We start from the raw sequence: 7,714 nt of genomic DNA on the forward strand, positions 1-7,714 counted from the left end.
ACCTATCGTTCTAACACAATTAAATCAAATTGTAAAGTTATTACTATTAAACAGATTTGGGTTCCAAAAGGAACCATATGTCCTAACTCTCAAGGACCCAAGCAAACTTGGATACCCAAAATAAAAATATGAGGATGTAGATGTAGGTGTGCCAAGATACCCATGGAACAAATAGAACTTTCATACAAATGGGTGTTCAAGACACACGTCAAAAAAAAATGAAACTTAGAATATACTTATGAAAAGTAATTAAAAAATAATAATAATTAGTAACCCTTACATCTCATCATTATTTTTGCTTTAGTATTTGATTAAAATATGAATTGCAAGTATTGATCAATTTTGTGATATAGAAAATACTTTTGAAAATATAATCAAATCACTTCATTTTATAGTATGCTTTACTCACTATTGGATAAGTTGCTAAATGATTAATCAATTTATTAAGAATAACTCTATGAATTCTCTATATGCTTGATTGAGAGTTTTTATCCATGGCATTATTGTTTATTGATCATAGATATGAAAATGTGTACTTGGTATGCCTTTGAATATATGCACTATGAATACCAAGATTAAAGAAACCATCTTTGGCATATAAAATCAACTCATGCTAGTAAGTACTTAATCTCAAAAGATCTTGCCATTGGCTTACTTAGATTATCTTCTGAAAAGTCAAAGTTTGCTATGCATGTTAACTAAGGAAATAAACAAAAATCAATTTCTAAATCTAAAGATGTTGTTTCCATCACTAAAGTTTTCAAAAGCTAACATTAGTTTTGTTCTTGGCACTCAAATTGAAATATTTTGGCACAAACTCACGAAAAGGGTTCAAATGAAAAAGGTTTGCAAACTATGAAAACAAAGAAGTATCATGGCATAGTTTTGAAAACCAATTTTGTATTAAGTTGTGCACAGAAAATAATATTGAATACAATTGTTTTTGCACCAAGAACACCATAAGTAAAATAGGATTAATAGAATCCTTGAAGAAATGAAAAAGGCAATGTTGTATGATAGTCATCTACTTAAATGATTTTTTTGTTAAAAGCTATCATCATTGCTTATCATACATATGGTTTCTATTAAATCTATTTTTGATGAAAACTACTTTTGATCTTCTGAAAAATAGAAAATAAACTATTGCATATCTTTCATATTTTTCAGTCGTACATATTATGTTTGATATGTTTTTATGAAAATAATGCCAAATCTGATAAAGATATTTCTATCCTTGGATATCATTCATCAAGCAATGCATATAGAATATTCAATGAAAAGATTCTAGTTGTAGAAATATCAATTCATTTTATTCTTTATGAGACTAATGATCTTTCATGAAGACACTAAAATCAGATTATTTGACATGTATATGATTAATCTTTTTGCATACATATAACAATCTGAAACTAAAACACTTAAGAATGAACAAGATTATAATTGGTCAAGTTAAACTAAATCATTTTTTTTTAAAGAGATAGAATTTGAAATCTTACTGATGAAATATGAAAACTTGTTAATAATTAGAACCAAATTGAATTCTTCAGAAATGCACTTAATGAAGAAAAAATGATGACTACTAAAAGACTAAATCAAGAAAAGATGAAATAGATCTTGATGAAATTCTTGCATGATTAGAAGTAAAGATCACCAGTATCATTTGCTTGCTTTATGAGCTTTATATTTTGTCAAATGAATGTGTAGAATGCACTCCTATGTGGTTATTTCATTAGAAAAGATCTATGTAAAATAACCACCTTATTTAAAAACACTCATTACAAATATGATAAAGCAATATGTGATTTGGAACAAGCATCAAAAGCATGATATATAAAAGCTTGAGTAACTTTTTGATAAAAAGTAATAATGATAAATCTATACATTAAAAAGAAGAATTTATGATATCTTGCTTGCTCAAAGCATACATTGATGGCATCATTTTTGGTTCTACTAATGAAGATTTATATGGAGATTTTACTAAGCTCATGCAAAGTGAGTTTGAAATATGTATAATGAATGAATTAACATTTTTTTCTTGAACTCCAAATTAAGACAAACAAGAAAGGAGATCTTCATTGACCAAAGTTAGTCCACAAGAAAACTCTTATAGAAGTTTGGCATGAAGAAGGTATGTCTATGACCCCATCTTGTAGAATTTGAAAAGGATGAGCAAAGTAGATCTATTGTTTTAAAGCTGTATTGAAGCATTATTTTATCATACAGCTAGCAGACCAGATTGTATGCTCATTATGTGCACTTGTGCAAGACTTCAATCTAACTCTAATGAATCATATTTTATTGATAACAAATGAATCATAATCTGAATTTTGATAGAAACAACTGTTTAAGATAAATTGATTAAAACTTAGCTAGCATATCTTATTGATAATTATCTTAAGCAAATAGAATCTAAGCTAAATTGATTCTGAAAATAAAAATTTGATTTAACCTTGATGAATCTTCCTATTGCTTCACATGCTTGTCCTTGAACCATCTTGGTTAATGAAACTATCTCTTTAGTTCAAGTGACATGTGTTTGCTTATATTTAGGCAATCTCTTGAGTAAAGTGACTCAACATTCAATTGTTGTCATATCTTATGATTGAGTCACCTAGTTAAGAAATATGCTATATGAATATTTTGTATCTTGAAGAAACTAATGACTTTCCTTCAAGAAAGAAAAGAATTTTGTTAATAATGCAGGATCCTTGAGCAAGAAAATGAGAGATTTCAACTTGAAGGATATTTCCACGTAAGATACAATAAACATTCACATGCAAACAAGAGAGAGGACCTTCTTCAGCCAAAAGTTCATACATAAGAAATCTAGTAGGTATCTGACTTGAAGAATGCAGAATGAATCGGTAATTTTAGATACCTCTCTCATAAATTAGCTAAGCAAAGTCAATAACTTAAATCTTATTATGGCATGATTAAAATCTTTAAATATTAACTTCTAGATATCATGTCTATATATGCATTAATTGACTTATGCTTTTAGAAATTATTTCATGATTTGCCCAAACTAAAATATATCTTTGCCTATGTCATAACCATGAAATACACAAGTTTATGCTTAAAATTTTGATTTAAAATAACTTGTGAAAAGTTATGAATTCTTGAGCATAATGAAAATGTTGTTTGCATGATATACATCTATATGATACATAAGATTATTTCTTTATTCTACTCTTTCATGTAAATTACTTGAGAATAACAAAAAGAGAGAGAGATAAAGAAAAGAAAATGGATATTATTCAAGAGAAGTAAAATCTAAGTAAAGGCAAATACTCCAATCTTAAGGAAAAGCAAAACAAGCATAATATATTCGGCACATTTGTGAGACTTGTGTGAGCATTCTTTTGGAAGGAATAAAATTCGTAATTAATTACACTTAAACAGAAAAAGTTTGAAGTGAACATTTTAACCTTTCTATATTGCTTATCATAGGGATGGTGCCAATGGGGAGGCTAGTGGTAGTACCCGGCACTATTTGACCCAACTATTCGGTGTAGGGTATATTAGGGATGGCACAAGAGGGAGGCTAGTGGTAGTACCTCGTGCCCCTTCCAACTCCACCGGATAGGGAGCAAATAGAGTATAGAACATAAGAAAGTAAAAACGAAAAATAATATCAAAATGTTCATTAATTGGTTAAGAAAAGAAATTCAAAAAAAAATGAGAAAATGAATGACAAAGTAAATGAAAGTATATAAGAAGAATCAAGTCAAGTTTTAATCACTTGGAAACACACCTTAAGGATGAAATTAGTGGAAGATTATATTTAAATAGGGGAGTTTATTTGAAAAGAATTGATTTTGATCCTTGACATGCTTGTTCTTAATATTTTAATGCATGACTAAACACATAATATATTTGCATGGGGCATGATGTTTTGAATTATGGGTTCTCAATATTTTGTAATGCTCCATGCTTGGATAAGTTGATTGAAATATGTCTTAACTTTGCTCACAAGTCTTTGCTTCACCCTTGCTTCAAACTAACTTGTGTTCCAATGCTTGAATGTTTGAAATACTACATAAAGTTTTTTTTTTTATAAGTAATATTAAAAAGAAATTTCAGTTTTATCATTCACGATTATCTTTGAAAGTTAAATAGATTTACAAAAAGAAGAAGAGAAGGATATTTCTATTTAGGCAAAATGAATTGATCTTGATCTATCTTTCGACTTGCCTAACTTTGATACATAATGTCCTAATATTTGTTAAAATATCCTCCATTTTGTATCGAAACTCAATATTAAATACAAAGATTCTGAAAGTGCTCAAATGTTATTGAAATATGTGTTTTCAATCTTAGTGATTTAAGATAAGCTACAATGTAGAAGATACATATCTCAAATTATAATTTTGAAAGCCTTCTTGAAAATTCTTATGAAAATTCAGAATCTGATTTTGTATAAAAGTTTAAACTTAGCTTAAAAATGCTTATATCGTTACATCTTTGTAACCTTAGTTATATACTTCAATGATCGCGTCATTCAGGAGAATCACTCAAATGATTCTTAAAAGAAAGAAAATATAAATGCTTTTGAAAGAAATTGAGCTTCAAATGAATCATTTTCTGATTAATATTTCTATACATTTTCTCAAAGATTTAGAGAAAGCATAACTTATTCTTGAAGGATTAGAAAGAGTAATTGCTACAAATTTTGAATAATTCTAGATCACTCTACATTTTTGATATCATAGAATTTCAGTTCTATTCACGCTTATTATCAAAATCTGAAATTCAACAAAGAAAAGAATGATTAAAGAAGAATGCATTTTTTTGAGAGGAAGCTTTGGATATTCAATCTAAATGCAAAATATCATGTCCATTTGATAAATATCTTCTATACGTTATGGATTGATGTTGATGAACCTCGTTATATTGCAAGACTTGCTTTAATTATATAATAAGTTTATACCTTGAGATGAGTTCTATAAAGGTTGTCTTATCTCAAACCTTGAGTCCTATGAAAATAAGCTGAAACTTATAGAAAATATATTTTCGAGATTGACAATTTTATTGAACATTATCTTCAAATTCTAAACTCTTAAATGGAATGATCAATTGAGGGGGAGAAAGAAAATCTCAGAAGGAGAGATTTTATGGAACTTAATCGCATAAATCTATAACTAAAGGAGAGAGAAAGAATACTAAATGAAAAGTGATCCTAATACTCTCCAATATGTATCATCTGAAATTTAAATCTGAAAATCTTTATGATACACCTTGAGGCTTGTTATTTGGTTAATATATCTTATGCATAAGTCATGAACCAAATTGCAATTTAAAAAAGTTGATCTTAAGAGCCTCTAATTTAATGAAAAAGGGAGAGAATAATGTGTTGAATTTTCTTGAGTATCTCTTAGAAAACCTATTTTTGGAATTCACTAATGAGTTCTTATTGGCTTGTTCTTTAGAACTTCAATTTTGTGCCAATTCATATTTTTATGTATCAAATTGTGCTCATTTTTTTAAGGAATAAAAGAAAGCCTTTAAAAGAACTCTAAAAGAACTTTCAAAGCTTTGCATTTTATGTATGCTCTAAGATATATCATAAATTTCATGAATTCATATTTTGATATGTATGCCACAATATTTTTTTTATCATGAAAGAACTTTGAAGCCATTAAAAATTAATGATCCAACATGATGTTATATATATATATTTTTTTAAAAAAATTTGTTCTTATACTCTGAAAATTAGTTAAATTGCTCTCATGTTGCTAAAATACTTAATATATTGGGCAAAAGATCTTAAATGAACAAGCTTTCATACTTATTATTGAAGAGAGGTTAGATTTCCATTCGTGCTTTCCTTGAATATCATTTGTGGTACTTCTTGAATTAACTTAAGAAAGATTCCACCTACACTTGATTTGAAAACTATCCTTGGAATCACATTCGATGTATTCTCCTATGAAATTATCTTAATTGGCTCTGATCTATGCTAATTAATCTTATTCTGACATTATTGCCTTGAGTTATATGATTCATATTCTTGCAATAATTTGACATGCATTAACTGAAATACTATAAGGAAAAGAAATATTTGAGTACCATTATCTTTGTGCTTAATGTTTCATTATCTTACAACCTTTTTGATGTTATCAAAAAGGGGGAGAAATATCTAAGTATGTGCTCATAATGCTTTATGTGTTGATTATGTTAAGTTGATTAAATCTAAAGCATTATCATGAAGTATATTTTAAAGATATATATTTTCTACTTCAAACAACTTAGCTATGCATTACTTCTAGAACACAGTATATTTTATATTGCATATACTCCAAGTTTTGTCATCATCAAAAAGGGGGAGACTGATGACCCAAAGATTGATTTAAAGATTGATTTTGATGATCACAAAACCTTGAAGTATAAATACTAATGTTTGTGTTGCAAGAAGAAAGATAATTTGTTTTGCAAGGAACATAGCAAGTTGGAAAAATACAAGAAGGCCTCAAAAGCTCTCAAGAAAAGTTGGAAGAAACCTACACTTCATTGGCCCAAGTTTCAAGTTCGAAGAATTCAAGTTGGAGGAGCAAATTTAAAGAAAGATTCAAAAGAATAGTCATCGAGTCGACTCCTGAAAGTTTAGAGTCGACTTTGGCACTCTGGAGTTTCAAGGAACAGTGCTCGAGTCGACTCCGGGACTCTACGAGTTCACTCCGACTGAGAACAGGCAAAAAGACAGAGAGTTGTTTCTCAGCGCTACAGTGCTCGAGTCGACTCCAACTTCAGCGCTACAGTGCGGAGTCGACTCCCAGCTACAGTGCCGGTAGACTACTATTCACGAGTCGACTCCTATTTCAGCCGAGTCGACTTCTGCTTCAGCCGAGTCGACTCCTGCTTCAGCCGAGTCGACTCTAGCACGCTGGGAGGCATAACGGCTAGTTTTTTCTTGACTTCAACGGCTCTATTTTTGTCTCTAACGGCTAGATTTTTGTTTCCATGCCATCTAAAGCTATAAAATCAAGAGGAGAGCTAGGGGAGAAGGTATGGAAGTGGGAGAGAACATTTAGGAAAGAGATTTCAAAGAGATTACAAGAGAAATCTTCTAAAAGCACAAAAGGGCCATTCAAAGTAAAAGAGAGAGAAGAAGAGCATCCAAGTGAATCCCAAAGCTTTCTCACCAACTGTGTGCTGCCTCGGTGATCCTCTACTTCATGCAAAATCAGAAGAGGGTCAAGTAAAGAAGAAGCCGAGTTCCTTCATCTACAAATTTGTTTGAGGGCTTCTTCTCTTTACTTTACTTGGTTATATTTGCTATATTTGCTTATTTGAGAAGCTTGTATTTGATTTAAACTCTTGCTCTCATATCTTGTAACTTGATTCAATCAAGGGATTGAATCAAGGGGTTAAGGTTTGTTGGTGAGCCAAAGGAAAAAACCAACGTTGTAAGGTTGTGGTTGGTGAGCCTTTGGGAAAACCAACTGGGTTGATTGTGAATCCGAAAAACAATCGTTGTAAGGTTGTGGTTGGTAAGCCTTTGGAAAAACCAACTGGGTTGGATTGTGAGTCCGTGAAAACAATCGGTTGGTTCTAGTCGGTGAGCCTGTGAAAACTGACCGAGTTCGTTGTGATCTCGCAAAACAACAAGTTGGGTTGTGAGCTTGTAAAACAACCGACTGTAATCTGAGGGATTATAGTGAAATTCCCAAGAGGTCTTGGGGAGTGGATGTAGGTGCTGGGGTGCACCGAACCA

The sequence above is a fragment of the Phoenix dactylifera genome, unplaced genomic scaffold, assembly GCF_009389715.1.
Source record: "Phoenix dactylifera cultivar Barhee BC4 unplaced genomic scaffold, palm_55x_up_171113_PBpolish2nd_filt_p 000340F, whole genome shotgun sequence".
NCBI classification, from domain to species: domain Eukaryota; kingdom Viridiplantae; phylum Streptophyta; class Magnoliopsida; order Arecales; family Arecaceae; genus Phoenix; species Phoenix dactylifera.